General features: G+C 44.3%; 1 pseudogene; it reads left to right on the top strand.

Moving 5' to 3' along the window:
* The first annotated feature begins 180 nt into the window (after positions 1-180).
* The window catches only part of LOC123152909 (uncharacterized), a 24,371-nt pseudogene continuing 3,565 nt past the window's right edge, over positions 181-20,986 (top strand).

The raw sequence follows: 20,986 nt of genomic DNA, 5'->3' as shown, positions 1-20,986 counted from the left end.
CTCACCGTCGGGCCTCCCCCTCCCCTCCTCGCAGATCCAGAGCTGCGAGATCCGTCTCTCTCCGACCTCGAGGTCGACTGGGAGGGGCGCAATCCAGGACCAACGGGCTACTCGCTAGCAGAGAGCAGAGCAGAGCACCGCCTCGCCTCTTCCTCCTCCCCTCCTCCTCCGCGCGCGGCCATGGCGCCTCTCTCCACCGCCGTCCGCCTCTTGCGCTCCCCCGCGGCTCCGCACGTCGTCCCTTCCCCGCCCGCCCGCCTCGTCGGGGCGCCAGCGCGCTTCCGGTGCCGCCGCCGGCTCCGGTCGGTGCGCGCGGAGGCGGCCAAGGAGGCGGAGGTGGGGGAGCTCAGGGCCGGGGTGTCTGTCTACAAGCCGCGCTCCTACGAAGTGCTCGTCTCCGACACCGCCCGCTCCCTTGCCGCCGCCATCGACGATGGCAGGACCCGCCTCGATATTGAGTTCCCGTAAGCATCCACTCCACTCCACTATCCCATTCGTCTCGTTTCAATCTAATGCAATCTCACGAGTGTTCTCACATCCCCTCCATGTTTCTTCCATGAACCTCCACGGGTAATCCATGACTAGGCCTCTGCCCAGCAGCATCTCTTCTTACAAGGTACTGACTGCCCACCCTTCCTCTCCAACCCCTGCTCAAATTTCCTGCTGTGACATGTCGCCATATATTATTGGATACAGTTTGATTCTAGTTAGATATGCACAAAAATTCAGTCCATACATAAGAATCTTGTTATGGGACACTGCAGCAACATTGACTGAATGTTTCCTACTGCAGCAACACTGTGGTCATCAATGGATACAAATTAACTAGTGATCAATGCACACGGATAAATAAATTCTATTATGTGGATGCACCCACATCATCAAAATAGAGGTGCAGATTGCTCATTGTTTTTACTGTCCTGTGCTGCTCATACTGTATGTACAACATGTTGCTAAACTGAAAAATGCTATTTGCTTCACATTTTTGTTTGTTGAACTATCCCAGATTATTTCAATTAATGTAAACCTATGAGTTAAATAAATTGTATGGGAGGCATTGACATAAGTGCTCTAGACCTACTCTGCTCCTGTTTAGAGGCACCTTGTATTCTTTTTTGTAAAATCTCCTATCGTAAGCGAAAAAGCTTCAGGCATTGAGCCATTGAGCCATTGTATTGTCATGAATATCCATGTCACTTTATACCAGTAAGTTAGTCTGATGCTAGACTAGACGTCTCTTTATGCAAGTTTATTGTCATGTCTATTTATTTGTATAAAGTCGAATCAAGTAGTAACATGTGAACAACACTTGCACTGGTGTATGAAGGAGTTAAGTACATGTTTGTTACAGCAGGACAGAGTAGATGTTTGTGTTACCATCCAATCCACTGACAACATGTTTCTGTTATTGTGGTGCTTGCTTAACTCACTGCCATCTTACATTCTGTTCTTTTTTGTATACAGCTCGCCAGAAGAAGGCTGTGAAGATCTTCCCCTGCCCTACCTCTGGACCTCTTCGCCCCATCGTGCAATGCCAGACCCACAAGTACAACATTAAGGCGAGGGCTGGCAGAGGCTTTACCCTTGAGGAGCTTAAGGTGATGACATTTCTTTGCTTTGTTTCCTTCATCTCTGATTGCCTATGAATGGTGCAGCATCATCAGTTACAATAATTGGTTTATAACTGAGCATGGATTTTTAATGTTTGCTCTGTAACAACAGTAAATTTCCATTGTACATTTCATCAATTTCTTTCTTACTTTTGTTATCTAGGTACATAGAACTTGTGTTCTATCTGTAGCTTTTAATTGCTTGCCCCCTCCTACAATCGATGCATGCTGCTTGAGTTTAGATTCAGATGCTAGATGAGATTATCATCTGTCGAGAAATTATCAGATGCTAGTTAGCTTCCTACTGTCAATGCTGTGGTGTTAGAATCCTTGTATATATATACTTGTATATATACTCTATGCGCTAGAATATCATCATGCTGTTTTCCTCGAGTCGTCATCTTGTTGATAGTTCTACCATAACACTCTGGAGCAAAACAGCTGATGGTTTCCAACAGGAAGGAACAATAGTTGATCCCTTGTTATTGTGGTTCACCGGTTATATTAGTAAATGCAACCGGTCTTGCTATTGTGAGGTTCCTGCTTTAAGTTCCTTGTGACCCATGTTTCCCTATAAATACATTCACGAAAAGTTGCAGCCATTACTGTAACCGGGTTCATGGATTTCACTTTTGAACAGGGCTAGCCGACCAGGTTGGCTAGCAGTGAACTGATAACTAACTTAGCTTGGTTCTGATTCTTTAGACACTCATGTGATTTATCTAACTGCTGAATCTCTTTGAACATTGCAGAGTAATGCGCTTAAGGAGTTGCATCAAAGGCGTCGTTGGTGCCCGGTGTCCTCGTCAAGCTCCTTCAGCATATGAACACGGATGTCAAAGTTGTAGGAGAGCATAGGTCGTCCCTTCTTTAGGTTGTCCTTCACCTAATCAAATGCCCTTTGTTTTGCCGCTCTGCTCCTTCTCACCATCACCACCAGTCCACCACCACCATGGAAAATCCTTTGTTTTTATGATGTCATTCCATTTCTGAATCCACTAAACCTGCTGTGCACTTCTTCTCGGAACCTCTTTATTGCTGCTTGCTGCTACTCCTCTCTTCATTCCCACGCTTGCTTCTTCTTCTCCTCACCTCGCTGCTTATCTTCTCTGAAGGCTGAACCCCCTGTTGCTGCTGCTGCTCTCTCTCCCTTTCCGAGATTTTCCTGAGATGTGTATGTATGTGTCCTGCATAATAAGTGCTTGTTCTTTTATCTAAACTTTGTTTGTATGATTGAGGGCAAATTTACTTGGTTCTTTTCTCTAAACTGTGCTTGGAACATTCATTTTTATGATCTAAAATTGCCTTCCTGTGATGATGCAGGTGCCCAGTTTGTGCTCTCTCTAAACTGTGGTTTCGAAGGAGCTCCATGTTGAACAAGATTGAAGACACTTGTAGAGCTTGTATCTTCTCTAGTTATTACACATAGAGCTTGTAAAACCGTGATTGAAAATGTATTATGTGTTATTTGTAGAGTAGCAGCTCCATACTGATTTTGGCTGCTGTTATTTGAAGTACTACTTGTATTTTTTGTCTGGCCAATTTAAATACATGCTATTTATTTACTATGAAATTGAAATCTGAAGAATATGACCTTGACAATTGGGACCCACTTACAAAAACTTGAAAACTGGGACCAATTACCAGAACTTACAATTGGGACCCATCTGACTAATTGACCCATCGTAAAAAAAAGAAAAAAGTAATTATAAAAAAATCTGGAATTGTTGAGCCAAAAAGGCCATGGCCCAGAAAATAAAAAGGCTACATTGCTGGGCTAGGACCGTGTAGTTCAGCAAAATTAGTAGCGAAAAAAACACAAATAGGCTGAATTGTTGGGCTAGGCCCATGTAGAAAATCGAATTGGACCGGGCTGAATCTTGTGCCATGTCAGATTGCCACGCTGGATGCCTACGTGGCCTGGGGAGGTTGCTAGTGACCAAAACGCCACAGTAGACATATTTTGGTCATAAACGTCTTCGACCATTCCAGAAGAAAGGTCGCTATAGTCAGTTTATGGCGGCCAGCTTTTGACCTTATGTTTTTGGTCACAAAAAGGTCACAAATGGAAATTTGTGACCATTCAGTGACCAATAGTGGTGGTCACAAGTTGACATATTTCTTGTAGTGTGCAAATCCTCTGCCACCATGAAGCTAGTATCCGCATATTGACTGAGAAACATGGTTTTAGTTTTTTTAAGGGTAGAAACATGATTTTAGTGTTATGTTAAAGTAGTAACATTTTTTCAGGAAGTTCGAGCCGTAACATGATCGTAATATTCAATTTCGGCCTGACTAATAGGTAAAATAATAGTAGTAGAAAACCCATTAGCCCCCTGCCCTGGGTTCAAAATTAGAAAGCCCATTAGCCGCTATTGCGAAGAGTCAGCAGCGAAGTAGCACCCGCACCTGGGGTTATTTACCAGCGCCTTGGCGCTCGCCGGAAAACCGTCTTTCAATCCGTCCGTGTCGGCGTAGGAAGGAGATCATGGAGGGTAGAGCAGAAGGTCACTTCCTCTAATCCCTCCCTTTTGTCCCATGTAAATCTGTCCTTACGGATCGATCTTGCGGCGGCACGGCGACCATGGAGCCGAATCTGGACATGGCGGCCATGAGAAAGAAGCTAGAGGATGAGTTGCTCGGCACCTGGCTGTGGGACAGGGAGCTGTACTCCATCCTGCAGGAACAGCAAGAGCTTGACGACGAAGGTGATTACGAGTACTACGAACCAGACGAATCAGACCAAGAAGAAGAGGAGCTCCACTATGGTGGTTCTTGGGGATACGCGTATACGTTCTACTACGAGGACGTGAACCCTTATTACGTCGCCGACATGGAAGAGAGGTGGAAGAATCAGATCCAGTTTCCTTCGACAATGTCCAGCGCCAAGAGATCAAGGGGGGTCTGGGAGGGGTCTCTTCAGGTCAATGGCCCGTGTCAGCTCGATCCAAGCCTGTTATCTGCGTAAAGCTTGCGTAAGTGGCCACGCTTTATTGCTATTATGTGGTTTTTATTTTGTGAAATCTGAACCCACAGATTCTAGAACATCACAACGAGAAAGATTGGCGGTCAGCTTCTGAACATCACACTAGTGCAGAACTGGGCAATAGCACCGGTTCGTAAGGCCCTTTAGTATCGGTTTGGTAACCGGCGCTAAAGTGTAGGCACTAAAGCCCCCCCCCCTTTAGTACCGGTTCAGCATGAACCGGTGCTAAAGGGCAACTACGTGGCATGAGCCAGCTTCGGGGGTAGGGAGCCCTTTAGTACCGGTTGGTGTCACCAACCGGTATTAAAAGGTTGGCGCTTTGGGTTTATGATTTCTTTTTCATTTAATTTTGTGTTTTCCATTTAATTCTTTTTTGTTTGCTGGTATTTTATGATACTACATATTGTACACGTTATACATATATATAAATAGAATTTCTAGTAGAACCGATCATAATATATATATATATATATATATATATATATCATCGAATGTCTCACAACCACCATTAATTAATTCACATATATATACACAAATGTATGTATATATATATATACACACACAATTTCTCCTAATTGGTGCCTTCGGAGCTAGTGGCATTAGCCTAATTGGTGCCTTCGGAGCACGATAACAATTGGAACTGGTTCATGAGGGCGGTAACGGGTAATAGTATTCTCCTTTGGGATCTATGACCTGGTCGAGCAAAAATCCCGTTATTTCCTTTTGAATTGCTTCTATGCGGTCCTCTTTTAGGAGCTTCTCCCGCACCTCTTTGAACTGTTAAGAAGGAGATCAATATGCATGTGTATTAGTTGTGTGACTAGATATCGATAATGGTGTAAAAATTGTGAATAGTGTTCTGACAAACGTACCCACTCCTGTCTTTGAGATTTGCTCCTTTCGGACGCCATCATGCGAATGTTCTCGCAAACGTAGTATGCACACAGATTATTCCCCGGCGCCTGCTTCAGGGCCTTTACGAGAATGGAATTAGATCAGATAATAATTAATCAAGCATGATAATTAAAGATATGGCAGCTAGCTAGTACTACTTAATTACTTACCTGGGGTCGATACCATTTCAGATTTTGTTTCCATGGGCCTGGAGTGGCCCTGATGAACTTTGCCCAAGCCCTGCCCGCCGACAAAGAAAATGAATAAATGGGTCATTAAATAGTTGTTATCAGGAAATGACGAACTAATTAAATAGGCTGAGATATAGTTAATAATGATTGAAATTACCTGTTGACTATCCCCTTCACGATTGTGTAGTCACTTGCTTTCTTAAGTAGTGAGTCTAGTAGTTCAACTGTTCCTTCATCAACTTTAATGATTAACAAGATCCAGTGAAATCTGCATGCACACACGTTTGTATGTCTTAATTAAGCGAGCATATGTAAGCAAAAATATGTAGCTAGCTAGTAGGCAAAAACAGAATTTGTAGTACAAGACAGTGTGACTCACTCGAAGTTGTAAGGAAGTAGTATATCTTCATTGTATTTGAGGTGTTGAAGAACTCTAGCATGCTTTCCTCTACACTTTTTTCGTAATATGAATCTATTTTCCATGTGTATTCATTAATGGTATTTGGGTCAACGAACCCAATGCCATAGCGTCCACCTTTTTTCATTTCATAAATCAACATCCTGCATAATACCACAGAAAAGAATATAGTGAGGATAATTACAGGAGGTAATGATTGATCAAAATGATCACTACAGCTAGCTTGAGACTTAAATTACAGAAAGAAATCACTTACAGACAATAGCAACTGACGATAGATTTGTCGAGTGCGTCTTGATTGTATAGCTGAAATAGTTCTGAATACTCAACGGTCACAGCTTTCTCATGGTAGTAATGATCCTTCTTGACATTCACCATGAGGGACTCTCGATTGGAAATCTTGGTAATGTCCATGTACCATTGATGCAATTCATACATTCTCGTTGGGAGCTTATTGACCTCGTCTGGCTCGACCAAAGGTTGGCCCTGAACATATTTCCGTTTTATTTCCTCCTCTCTAGTCGGAGACATGGGCTCGATATCGAGGAGTTGTCCAACAGTGATCCCGATCGTTTCAGCCTGCGCAATATGCTCCTCGGTTATTACCACATTGCCCACCCCGGGAACGTTAACGGTTTGCCCACAATAATATTGGGCGCGCCTACTCTCATGTGTTGTTGACACAACAAGCGGGGGGATTGATTGCGCCGCCTGTTCTCCCAGCTGGGGAACGGTTTTACCGCTCCTTTTGCCAGCTGATTTGCTCGAGCTCGAGCTCGCCTCTTTCTGTAGACGTGCTCGATTTAACTTCTTGATGTGGCGCTCATAGTCTGTGTCAACGGGCTTGGGAGCTGGTGCTCTAGCCATACAAATGAAGTGGTCAATCTTTTCCACAGGCACTTTCTCTCTTGGCGGCGGTGGCGGTTTCGGTGCAAAATGGGCTTCCAACTCGGCCTTCGATATGGCTATGTTTTCCTCCTCGGACTTGTCGTAAGGCCTCTACGGAAGAGGCGCGAGGCTTGGACCATATTGAAATCGCTTACCTCTGCCTGTACCTCCAGTACTACCTCGACTTGTACCGCTATGCACCATAGCTGAGGCGGCTCTCTTCTGTGATTGCTGAGGCGGCGAAGACGGCTAACGTGGCTGAGTTGGAGGAGGAGGAGTGGCCTGAAGCTGTGCCGGACTTGGAGAAGGAGTGGCCTGAAGCTGTGCCGGACTTGGAGGAGGAGTGGCCTGACGCGTTGGTGGACTTGGAGGAGCAGGAGTGTGTTGACTCGGTGGCGTACTTCGATGAGGAGTCGGATGACGCGGTGTCGGTGGCCTTCAAAAGATGATGCAATCCTTTCTCCATAGGATGATACGATGGTTGGCCTCTCCCAGTGTGTGCTCATCGTCACCTCCAGGAATGTCAAGCTCTAGCCCCGAATATTGGTCCACCACCTCATCAACCAAGACACGAGCATAGCCCGATAGAATCGGGTTGCAATCGAAGGTTGCCTCGGGGGGATTTGTAAAATCAAGGGCGTCCACCACCTTCATGGATATGTTCTTCATTTTGAAGTGTAGCTCGCAATTAGTGTTCTCCATGATGTCATCCACTCGATAGCTATCCAGCAATGCATCGCACGGGGCGGAAGCCATGCTGCTTCTCGGCATGGATGGGACGGTGCTATCCAATGGTGGATCATCCGCTAGCTGCTGAGACCCCCTTTGCTGGCTAAGTGAGTCGATATGCTCCTGCTGCCGCTGGAATTCGACTGCCAAGTCCGCGTGCGCTGATTCTAGGCCTTGAAGGCGTTCATAGTCTAGCTTCCTCTGTTCCTCCTCCATCTTCCTCTTCTTCTCCTCCGCAATCTTCTTTCTCGCACGGGTTCTGTAGTCGGCGTTCCAGTCCGAAAACCCCTCATACCACGGAATAGCGTCCATGCCTCGTGTTCTTCCCGGGTGTTCAGGATTTCCCAGGGCACGCGTAAGCTCGTCGTTGCTGTTGGGCTCGAACAACCCGGATCGAGCCTCTTCTATTGCAACAAGTAGCTTATCTTCGGCTCCGTCCTGACATGCCTTCTTCGAAACTTTGCCTGTCTTCGGGTCCAACTCCTCCCCATGCGCATAGAACCAAGTCCTGCACCTGGGGGGCAGCTCAATGTTTCTGGAGTGACACCTGCATCCAGCATCTCTTTCTCAGACTTATCCCACTTAGGCATTCCCACCGCATAGCCACCTGGCCCTAGCTTATGGAACTTATCCTTTTTTGCGGCATTGGCCTTGTTTATTCTTGACCATTACTTAGATAATTCTGAATCCTTAGATTTCACGAAATCGTCCCAATGAGCACTTTGCTTCTCTAGTGTTCCCTCGAATACTGGAGTCTTCCTTCCTCCCTTGATGTACTTGGCCCATTCACGAATCTTGTGGTTCTTGAATGCAACTGCCATCTTCCTAAGAGCAGCATCCTTGACTTTCTCCACATCTGCATCTATGAAATGATCTGGTAGGGTGAAATGTTCCATGAGCGTTTCCCAAAGCAGAAGTTTTTGTCTGTCGTCAACAAAAGTAACTCCTGGACGTGGCTTTGCTGGCTCTCTCCATTCTTGAAGGGAGATCGGGAGTTGGTCCTTCACAAGAACTCCGCACTGACGAATGAACTTGTCCGCAATCTTCTTAGGCGCTAATGGTTCGCCATTAGGTTTGATGGCCTCGATATTATACTTTACACCCTCCTTCAACTTTTTTTTCGGGCCTCGTTTCCTGTTGCCTGAAGATTTGCTCGATCTGGATGGCTGAAAGAAGAAAGATCGATTCGTTAATATATCTTCAAGTCATTTAAAACATGTGATGATCACTAGATGCCTGCTTATATAAATATATATACCTCGCCGGTCTTTGTTGTTTTTCTTCGTCATGTTCATAGTTCATGACTTCATCAATTCGGTCGTCGCGGTCGAATATCATATCACCCTCCCTGGTGTTGTTTAGATATTCGGAGTCATCATAATCTTCTTCATTCTGATCATCATCTGGCCCGCGAGGATTGCGTATGATATTGAACAGGGCCTCTTATCCCTCTCTGCCGGTATTGTCCGCCATAGGTTTTGTTTAACTAATCCAAAAGAAATATATTCAAATTACAATGCATGGATGCAATCAATTAATAAGGAAAAACTGAATCAATCATAGTACATAATAAGCATCATCGAATATAATCTCGAATACGTCGTCTCGAATAATAGACATAATCTCGAATACATCGTCTCGAATAATATATATATAATCTCGAATAAATCATCTCGAATATTATATATCGAATACATCACTAGCTAGCTAGCTAGCTAATAAAGATCGAATACTAGAGAGTAATCTAGGCGGTGGACAACCAAAGTGAAGGAACCATCACTGGATCATAGCTCAGGTGATCTTCCCAAAGAACCTGCCAGGTATTGGAGAACCTGACGTCCATAGAAGCCATGTAGCGATGGACGTGCTCGTCCTCCTCCCTAACACGGCGAGGTACCACCTCCGGCGGGGCCGGCTCCCTCCGCACCGAAAGTGGCCCACGTGAACGCCACCAAAGGAGATGAGGGTCGACGACGGGACCCGGGGCCGGGTTCCTCACCAAGCGTCGCGCCCCTGAAGGAAGCAGGACGTCGTCGTGAACGGGTCGAGGGCGAGGATGCGGGCCGGGCATCATCGACAACAAATACTATATGCCACAAAAGTAAAGTAACATTTTTTAAATTATGGATTGTGATTTCATATATGCAAATTCTAAATTTTATAACTAAAACTAACATTTCTAATATTTCTATAACTAAAACTAACATTTCTTATATTTCTATAACTAAAAAACGTTTCTATATAACTAACATTTCTATATAACTAACATTTCTATATAACTAACATTTCTAATATTTCTATATAACTAACATTTCTATATAACTAACATTTCTATAACTAAAACTAACATTTCTAATAATTCTATAACTAAAAAACAGAAAGATTGCTAACAATTCTATAACAATGTGTGTGTGTGTGTGTGGTTGGCGGCCGGGGCAGGAGCTCACCGGCAAGGCGCGACGACGGTGGGCGGCGACGGGGACGGGGACGGAGACGGAGACGGCGATGGGGACGGGGCGGCGACGACAGGGACGGGGACGGACCGGGCGGGGACGACGAGAGGACGGGGCGCGGCGCGGCGCGGCGACAGGGACGACGGGGACGGGGACGGGGACGGCGACGGACGGCGACGGGGGCGGCGACGAGGGGCGGCGGCGACGGGGCAGAGGAGAAAGAAGCAGGGAGAGATGAGAAACTGACAAATTTTTTTAAGTGTTTTCTTATATAGAACCCACCTTTAGTACTGGTTGGAGCCACCAACCGGTATTAAAGGTCTGTTTTGGCCAGGTGAAGCGGCGGGAACCGCACCCCCTTTAGTACCAGGTCGTGGCGCCAACCGGTACTAAAGGCCCCCCCTTTAGTACCGGTTGGAGCCACAACCCGGTACTAAAGGATGTGCGCTGCCAGGCGAGGGGCGCAAAAGTTTAGTCCCACCTCGCTAGCCAAGGGGCACTCGCACCTACTTATACGCCCCGCCGTCGCTGCTGTCTCGAGCTCCTCTCTTAAGCAGGCCTTCTGGGCCTACCTCTGCTGCGATGCCCTGTTGGGCCTACTGGGCTAGCGGGCCTGCATCCTGGTCCAACTAGAATTTGGGTTTCTAGTCGTATGCAGGCCATTGTGGCCCAGTAGGTGGGCTTTTTTTCTTATTTTTTTGCTTTATTTATTTTTGTTTTATTTATTTTTGAGTTGTTTTTTGCTGTATTTAGAGTTTCTTTGTGAATATTTTTGCTTTAGGTACAAAAAATTACAAACTTTCGGTTAGTACCGGTAGTCTACAAATTTGAATAGTTTAAATTTTGAATTATTTGAAATTTGTGTGAATCAGTAGTTTGTGAATAACTTAACTTTGAAAATAGATTTTTCAGTGATTCTTTTTTCTTATGTTTAATATTAGTGTGTTTTATCATTATATTCAATTTGGTAATGTTTAGGTTATTTAAAATATGAAATGCCTTTGTAACAGATGAGTTTTCGTCTGAAACGCTTATACTTCGAAAGAGATTGTCCATTTTGTACACGAAGTGCATCCAGTTTTTGCGGTAACCCTCTCTACTTTTTTGCACATGCTATGTGGGTGAAATTATGATACCATGCCAACTGTCAACCTTTTCTGAGTTCATTTGAAATGCTTTTCAATTTTAGGGTCATTTAGCTGAAAAATCAGTAAATGCATGAAAGAATTTGCTTGCACATAAAATTTCTTCGCGTTTCAAATGCCAAAACACATAACTAGCTATCCTAACTATTACAGAGATTCCCTCCTGGGTGTGAAACACACAAGAAAGTGATGATAGTGAAGCCGATCGCATCCCAGATCTTTGGGTGTAAAACTTTTTCTTCGCGTGTGTCCCTTTGCGCTGTAGCCATGGAAAATCTTCATCATTTAACTGGATGCTTGGGTCAATATTCACTATGCATGGAGCAATTTCATCAAACTTTTCATAATCTCTTGACATGTCTGTCTTGTCATCCACTCCCACGATGTTTCTCTTCCCAGAAAGAACTATGTGCCGCTTTGGCTCATCGTACGGTGCATTCGCTTCCTTATCTTTTCTTTTTCTCGGCTTGGTAGACATGCCCTTCACATAGAAAACCTGTGCCACATCATTGGCTAGGACGAATGGTTCGCCTGCATACGCAAGATTGTTGAGATCCACTGTTGTCATTCCGTACTGCGGGTCTTCCGTTACCCCGCCTCGTGTCATATTGACCCATTTGCACTGAAACAAAGGGACCTTCAAACCACGTCGATAGTCAAGTTCCCATATGTCATGTATATAACCATAATATGTTTCCTTTCCCGTCTTGCTTTCTACATCAAAGCGGACACCACTATTTTGGTTGGTGCTCTTCTTATCTTGGGCGATCGTGTAAAATGTATTACCATTTATCTCGTACCCTTTGGAAGTCATTATATTCGAAGATGGTAACTGGGACAGCAAGTATAGGTCATCTTCAATAGAGGTGTCATGCATGGTACGTGTCTGCAACCAGCTGGTGAAACTCCTGGTTTGTTCATGTGTAATCCAGTCATTAGACCGCTCCGGGTGTTTGGAGCGTAGCAAATTCTTGTGTTCATCCATATACGGAGCCACCAAGGCGGAATTCTGTAGAACTGTGTAGTGTGCTTCAGTGAGAGAATGCCCGTCCATACATATTATTTGTTCCCCTCCTAGCATGCCTTTTCCATCCAGTCTGCCCTTATGCCGCGATTCAGGAACACCAATCGGCTTAAGGTCAGGAATAAAGTCAATACAAAACTCAATGACCTCCTCATTTTCATGGCCCTTGGAGATGCTTCCTTCTGGCCTAGCACGATTATGAACATATTTCTTTAAGACTCCCATGAACCTCTCAAAGGGGAACATATTGTGTAGAAATACAGGACCCAAAACGTTAATCTCTTCACATAGGTGAACTAGGACGTGCGTCATGATGTTGAAGAAGGATGGTGGGAACACCAACTCTAAACTGACAAGACATTGCACCAAACCATTCTCTAACCTTGGTATGATTTCTGGATCGATTACCTTCTGAGAGATTGCATTGAGGAATGCACATAGCTTCACAATGGCTAATCGAACGTTTTCCGGTAGAAGCCCCCTCAATGCAATCGGAAGCAGTTGCATCATAATCATGTGGCAGTCATGAGACTTTAGGTTCTGGAACTTTTTCTCTGCCATGTTTATTATTCCCTTTATATTCAACGAGAAGCCAGACGGTACCTTAATACTGAGCAGGCATTCAAAGAAGATTTCCTTCTCTTCTTTGGTAAGAGTGTAGCTTGCATGACCCTGATGTATGCCGTCTTTTCCGTGCATACATTGCTGGTCCTCCCATGCCTCAGGTGTATCTTTTGTCTTCCCATACACGCCCAAGAAGCCAAGCAGGTTCACACAAAGATTCTTCGTCACGTGCATCACGTCGATTGCGGAGCGGACCTCTAGGTCTTTCCAATAGGGCAGGTCCCAAAATATAGATTTCTTCTTCCACATGGGTGCGCATCCGTCAGCGTCATTCGGAACAGGTTGTCCACCAGGACCCTTTCCAAAGACCACCTTCAAATCCTTGACCATATCATGTACATCAGCACCAGTACGGTGGCGAGGCTTCGTCCGGTGATCCACCTCACCTTTGAAATGCTTGTCTTTCTTTCTTATGGGATGCCTGCTCGGAAGAAATCGACGATGTCCCAGGTACACATTCTTCTTACAATTAGCCAAATATATACTGTCGGTATCGTCCAAATAGTGCGTGCATGCGCGGTATCCCTTGTTTGTCTGTCCTGAAAGGTTACTAAGAGCATGTCAATCATTGATGGTCACGAACAGCAACGCCTTTAGGTCAAATTCTTCCCCCATGTGCTCATCCCACGCACGTACACCTGTTCCATTCCATAGTTGTAAGAGTTCTTCAACTAATGGCCTTAGGTACACATCAATGTCGTTGCCGGGTTGCTTAGGGCCTTGGATGAGCACTGGCATCATAATGAACTTCTGCTTCATGCACAACCAAGGAGGAAGGTTATGCAAACATAGAGTCATAGGCCAGGTGCTATGGTTGCTGCTCTGCTCCCCAAAAGGATTAATGCCATCTGCGCTTAGACCAAACCATGCGTTCCTTGCGTCATCTGCAAACTCCTTCCCGTACTTTCTTTCGATTTTTCTCCACTGCAACCCGTCAGCGGGTACTCTCAACTTTCCGTCTTTCTTACAGTCTTCTTTGTGCCATCGCATCGCCTTGGCATGCTCTTTGTTTTGGAACAAACGTTTCAACCGTGGTATTATAGCAGCATACCACATCACCTTGGCAGGAATCTTCTTCCTGGGGCGCTCGCCCTCGACATCACCAGGGTCATCACGGCTGATCTTATAGCGCAATGCACCGCATAATGGGGCAAGCGTTCAAATCCACATACTCACCGCGGTAGAGGATGCAATCATTAGGGCATGCATGTATCTTCTGCACCTCTAACCCTAGAGGGCAGACAGCCTTCTTTGCTTCGTACGTACTCTCGGGCAATTCGTTGTCCTTTGGAAGCATATTCTTTATCATTACCAGCAACTTTCCAAATCCCTTGTCAGATACACCATTCTCTGCCTTCCATTGTAGCAATTCCAGTGTGGTGCCCAGCTTTTTCTTGTCACCTACGCAATTCGGGTACAACAATTTTTTGTGATCCTCTAACATGCGCTGCAACTTCTTCTTCTCCAAATCATTTGCGCAGTTTCTCTTTGCATCGGCAATGGCCCGACCTAGATCATCAACGGGCTCATCTGATACCTCTTCTTCAGCTTCTTCCCGCATTGCCGGCTCAGCTTCTTCCCGCATTACCGGCTCAGCTTCTTCCCTCATTGTTCTATCATCGTATTCAGGGAACCCATGGCCAGGATAGTTGTCGTTGTCCTCTTCTTCTTCATTGTCTTCCATCATAACCCCTCTTTCTCCATGCTTAATCCAAACATTATAGTGGGGCATGAAACCGGACTCAAACAGGTGGACGTGAATGGTTCTTGACGTAGAGTAATTGTGACCATTCTTACAGCCAGCACATGGGCAAGGCATAAAACCATCCGCCCGCTTGTTTGCCTCAGCCGCAAGCAGAAAAGTACGCACGCCATTAATGAACTCGGGAGAGCATCGGTCATCGTACATCCATTGCCGGCTCATCTTCAATACACAGCACCGAAAACACCAAATTAATACAATACATAAAGATCATACAACACTTAAATGCAACAAACAAATAACTCTCTAGCTAAAGAATTTAAATGCAACAACAAATGCGATCAAGATCGCAACTAAGGTAACAATTGGTCCAACATCATAATGATACCAAGCCTCACTATGAATGGCATATTTTCTAATCTTTCTAATCTTCAAGCGCATTTTCTCCATCTTAATCTTGTGATCATCGACGACATCGGCAACATGCAACTCCAATTCCATCTTCTCCCCCTCAATTCTTTTCATTTTTCCTTCAAATCCTCGTTTTCTCTTTCAACTAAATTTAACCTCTCGACAATAGGGTCGGTTGGAATTTCCGGTTCAACTACCTCCTACATACAAATATCTATGTCAACTTGATGGGCATAATTTGTCATAAACACGAAATGCAATGAATAGTTTTAAAAGAGAATATACCACATCCGAATCATAACCCGGACGAGGGCCGACGGGGATGGATATCAAAACCATGGCACTATGTATAACAAACAATGTATGGGTAAGATAATTATACGAGTAACTATATATCCAAATCACACTAACATCAATTTTTTATATAAAACTTCATGAACAAGAGGCTCACCACAAGGTGGTGCCGGCGACGGGACGTTGAGAGCGATCGACGGTGGTTACGACGGAGATTTAGAAGGTACTAAGTAAACCACACCTACATATGCAAACTAAGTGTTATTTTTGACCTCATGCATATAAATCAAATACTAGCACATATATATAATTCCTCCCAAATTACTAAACTCAAAAATCAACCACTATATAAAGCATTGCACGAGCTAATCTAGCAATGAGAGATGAAAGGACAAAGTTGCTAACCTTTGTGGTCATTTGAATGGATGGGGGCCTTCAAATCTTGACAAATTTTGGGCAAAATGTGTGATGAGCTTGAGAGGAAGAGGGAAAAGAACAGAGAGGAGAGGAGAAAGGGGAAGAACAGAGCGAGCTCGGGTGGACGAAGGGTCTATGTAGGACGACCTTTAGTACCGGTTCGTGATACGACCCAGTACTAAAGGTGCTGGAGGGGCCCCGGACTGACAACATCCTGCCACCACTCACTTTAGTACCGGTTCGTGGCACGAACCGGGGCTAAAGGTTCGCCACGAACCGGTACTAATGAGAGCGGCCGGCTAGCCGTTGGAACCGGCACTAATGCACACATTAGTGCCGGCTCAAATTCAAACCGGCACTAATGTGCTTCACGTTTGACCCTTTTTCTACTAGTGTCAAGCGCCTATTGGTTCATAAGTACTCCCTCCGTCTCAAAGTAAGTGTCTCAACTTTGTACTAGGTTTAGTACAAAATTGTACTAAACTTGAGACACTTATTTTGAGACGGAGGGAGTAGAATTTTTTATAGATACTGTTCGTTAGAATTTCTGTTCTTATTTTTGATTTGCAGGATTGAAAATCATATGTAATATTTTTCTTATGGTTCATTTGGCATGCAATTCCAAACAAAAGTTTTGATTCGGTCCAATCTTATGAAAATTTTGTTTTGTTATGACAGATGTGGCAAGCACCTTATCCTTCAGAACAATTTCTTCAGTTTTTATGTGAATCCACTTAGTTTTGAATCCTGCAAACCTACTGACGTATTATGTTTGTACCGGTGGCAATTTTTTAGAAAGTTTGACGGTATGCCTTTATAAATAAAGTTAAAAAAAGATTTGCATGCGCATGGCCATTTGTATCTCGAGCAAGTCACATTCTCTATTTTGCCACGATGTCCAGTGATTTGCTAGTGAACCAAGGGAAGGGAGTTCCATATGTCATAAAAAAAACCTAAGTATATGTAAAAAGAAAATTGAGAGAAGTCTTCCTCAGGTTCTATATATTTAAGATTCCCAAGTTCTAATCTATATGACGTTATCCATGTATTTACTGCACAACTTTTGATATCTAATGATTTGTTTTCATATTGCCTGCAGTACCTCCATTGCCAAGATGGGAAAATCGTTGGGTTGACAAAAGGGACAATGAACCTTGTCGACGGGCAATCCAAGTGTTTAGTTTGAATTTATCGTCTCCTCATGATACCGCCTTAGAGGTCTACGGCATGTTTGCATTCCGAGATGTACGAAACAACCAACTACGCAACTATGTCTTTGAATACTCTAGAGACAAACCATGTAAGCTTAAGCCGGTGAGTTATGTTGTACCTTCTCTTCTTTTCTCTTTATCGAAGAAATCTGCAGGATATGTGTCCGAATAATCACGAGTGGACATGCGGTCACGCGCGGCTGGTATCCAGCCCGCATGTTTCCACGTGATTCGTGCCACTTGAATACCCACGGGATGTATAACGATTTTCGGCTCCTCGTATAGCATTTGGTATGACACATGCAGCGCAAGGCAGGCAAGGCATCCAATGCAAAATTAAAAGGCAGGCCAGGCATTGAATTGAGGCGCGGGCCACTAGCATCCCAGTCCCAACGACTAGCTCCATGATGCTGCCCGTGGCCTTTTTAAACAATCGGCTTGATTGTCAATGCCCATCCTGCTCAAGCCTTTTTCTTAGTTCTCCTTCTCTCAGCCTCACAAGCATGTGTTCGTCTAAGTCCCAGCTTAGCTCCACGCCTTCTCCATCACACCACACCGCTAACTAGATGCCTCCGCTCCCTCTCATCCGTTGCCCAGATTGCAATGCACGCTACATGATGTGGTTCGTCTCGGGAATGGAAGAAAACCCAGGCAGGCATTTCTACAAGTGCAAAAGGCATGGAGTAAGTTTTTCAAGATCCTTTCGATCCATGTCCACACACTCCTCGCTAAACATCTGTTTTTTGTGTTTGGCGGTACGGTGGATGCAGTTTTTTGATGTGCGAGAAGTACACAGTACTTCAGCTCACGGTGGGGATACATGATTTCACATGCATCAGCCTATCGCCACGTATCACTGCTTGAACAGAATCAAGCATGGCTGAAGAACATTTAAATGTTGGGCGTCCTGAATTTGCTGCTCCTGGTCATGATCTTCATGCACAAGCTCTGAAGCTCCCCCCGCCCCCCTTGCGAAGGATTTGCCTAGATTTCCTGTGTACCACGTGCAATGGATTTGCTCTAGTCCCCATTTGTACTTCGTGCGATTGATTTGCTCTAGTTCCCTATGTATTTATCCTTTTCGGTGTGCCAGTACATATTGCATCCTATGTACGCAGCAGACTGGCCTATCAATAATACTCCTACAACGGTGGTGTGCATGGACCATTGAATCCGGTTTGAACCATGTGTTGCATAACGAGGAGTACACTAATTGCGTGTTACGTACTAACCCCAAGCAAATAGATTTTTGAAGAAAAAAACCCAAGCAATTAGGGATGGCATTAATCCCACACGCTGGGTGTGTAACACACCCACCAAAACGTCAATAATTACTAAACGACTTGACAGCCGACATGCATGCGTTATGAAAGAATTAAATCACTGCAGGGCGAATCAATACACCCAGCTGTCATGCAAACACATAATGGCACCCAGAAAGCCATCAATGCACCATCAACACAACGGACGCGCCGGCCCTTGCAGAGGACGACATGCAGGCATGCAGCCCAACAATGTCGTCATGTTGAGGGATTGACCGATTGAGGAAAACGAGAGATGGTTTTTTTTCATGAAAAACGAAAGATGATTACAGGTGTGTGTGTATGCTCGTAGGCATAGAAACCAAAAATCAACGCATCATATAATTTTTTGGATGGTCTAACCTGATCTACATCTGTGCATAACCCACCTCCAATCCTCGCTCTGCTCCTCCACAAGGGACGGATTGCATGAAATCTACAGTGCGACAATCCAGCCAGTGCACGTTCTCAAATGATGTCTATCCAAAACCGAGAGCAGTTATGCCATCGCCGGGGCTGTGATGTGAGGCTTGTATTCATACGAGACATAAATGTCGCCTGGTCCACTAGTGGGGCGTATACCAGGACGTATTCATGAACGCTCGTAATTATCATATTACGTATTTGCAAATGGGCTATAATAAGTAGCAATCACAACGCGCGGACGGATGCTCGGGATTACGGCAGCGCGTGGCTGCATGTCCCAAAAATTCACGTCCTGTGTCTAACTATACAATTTACAGGGTTCTTGTAAGCTTCAACCTCTATTTAACCCGCATCAAGGCATCTACGCGGTTGGGCTTGTGCTAATTGAATATCGTTTGCTAATTAAAGACGAAGAAGGTGAAGACAAGGTGTTAATAGACGGATATTCGGTCTATGCTCCATCTTTCTATGCAGAATATGAAAGGCTCCATTGGCACATTAACACTGGCCATCACGGCAGCATCGATCTAAGAATGGCTTCTATACCAAAGGCCGTGTTGGCTGTGTTGGAGTTTGAGGTGCATCATCTTGGGGACAATTTGTTTGACTCACTTACAATAACTGCGGTCTATCGTACCATGCAAGGGCGTGCTTTTTCAGTCTTCAATGGCAAGTTGAGTGTTTGCAGGCTGCCACCGGTCACAGTTTGTGTGGATTACACCAAGAATTTGACTATAGACTTGTACACGTACAACAGTCACTCAGGTGATGATAATTGCTATCCTGATGGCGTTGTTGGTGATTCAAAAATTCCTGGATATTTTCATTACGACATTGAGGATATTATGTCTAACACCGTGTGGTTTAAACCGCAGAAGAGTGGAAGCTCTACAAAAAATTCAAGTAATTTGTACAGTCTTGTAATGTCAGTGAAGGTCACGTGGTCTAGCTTGTGTGAACCATGTCAGTAAGATTAATATGCCCAAGGTTTGTATATTTCCATGTAGTAGTGATTTATTACTTCTTAGTTAGCGTTGACTAGTTTAACACCTCAAAATGCTTCTTAGTCACTACTAGTAGTGGTTTCTTTTTTTTTTACCTGATGGGCTATTCGGCACAAGAGAAAAAGGCGGACAGAAAGCTTTCGTATTATAACAACATTCGAAAACCATGAGATGTGCTTGAGTGTATACAAAAAAAACTGCTTCAAACAGATCCAAATAAAATCTGAAATGCAAACAAATGATCTGCCATTTACAAATTTAAAGTTTTGTGAAAATTGCAATTCATTTGCGGGATTTAGAAAATAATAAACCCAGAGATCGTGTGAGATAATATAATTCTACCTCCACAAAGATGTTGACTAGGTTGGTCGTAGGTCGGCTCCAGAACGCTTCGGAGGACGCATGTGCTACGAAGGATTAGGTCGGTAGGCAGCTAGAAACTAGGGCGAGGAGGACGGGGTGCACACCTATAGGTGTTGGATAGTAAGCTGCTTGAGCTAAGGCTGGTCATAGTGGGGAGTAACTTAGACTAGTGTCATGCATATGACACTAATCTATATTACTATCTTCATAGTGCAAAGTGTCTTAGAAGTAGTATCATGTATGGTTGCATTTATTAGCTTATAGACTCAATCTTTTTTGGGAAGCGCTATGTGATGGTAACATAATACTCATTAACTAGGTGCCACATAAGCAAACTTGTCTTGGGTTGTGCTATTTTACTAGCTAGGTTACTTCCACTATGACTAGCCTAAGAGACGAAAGCGACAGCATAAGCCTGTAAGGCACGAAGCACAAAAATCCATTATTCGGGCACTATCAATGATTGGCTCTTAGTAAGGTTTTGTAGGCAAAATGCTGAGGTGAGGCATAAATTAAAGACGAGAGATATGAGAGTTTTATGTCGGTGAAGATACGACTCTTAGCATATTTATCTAGGTATTAAAATTAAATTCTCTGATCTTTTTTTGTGGATAATTAAATTCTCTGATCTGGTGTGACTTGTCTCTCTATTTTTCTCTCATTCGCTTCTCGCTGCAAACAGACTATAAATTTTAGATGCAAACATGATTCCTGAACGAATTAAATATAACAGAACCTAGGTACGCAACACATAAGTGGTTGTAATTTCAACACTTAGGGTGATGCGTTCAGAACCATTGCTTGGGCATGCCCTTAGAACAGTGCACTACAGAAAAAGAGTAGCAGTGTCCTGGAGTTAGTAACAAGAATTCCAATGGACACCATGAATGTGACA

The sequence above is a fragment of the Triticum aestivum genome, chromosome 7A (assembly GCF_018294505.1).
Source record: "Triticum aestivum cultivar Chinese Spring chromosome 7A, IWGSC CS RefSeq v2.1, whole genome shotgun sequence".
NCBI lineage: Eukaryota > Viridiplantae > Streptophyta > Magnoliopsida > Poales > Poaceae > Triticum > Triticum aestivum.
The sequence above is the reverse complement of the archived record's forward strand: the minus strand, read 5'-3'. Positions and strand labels throughout refer to the sequence as shown.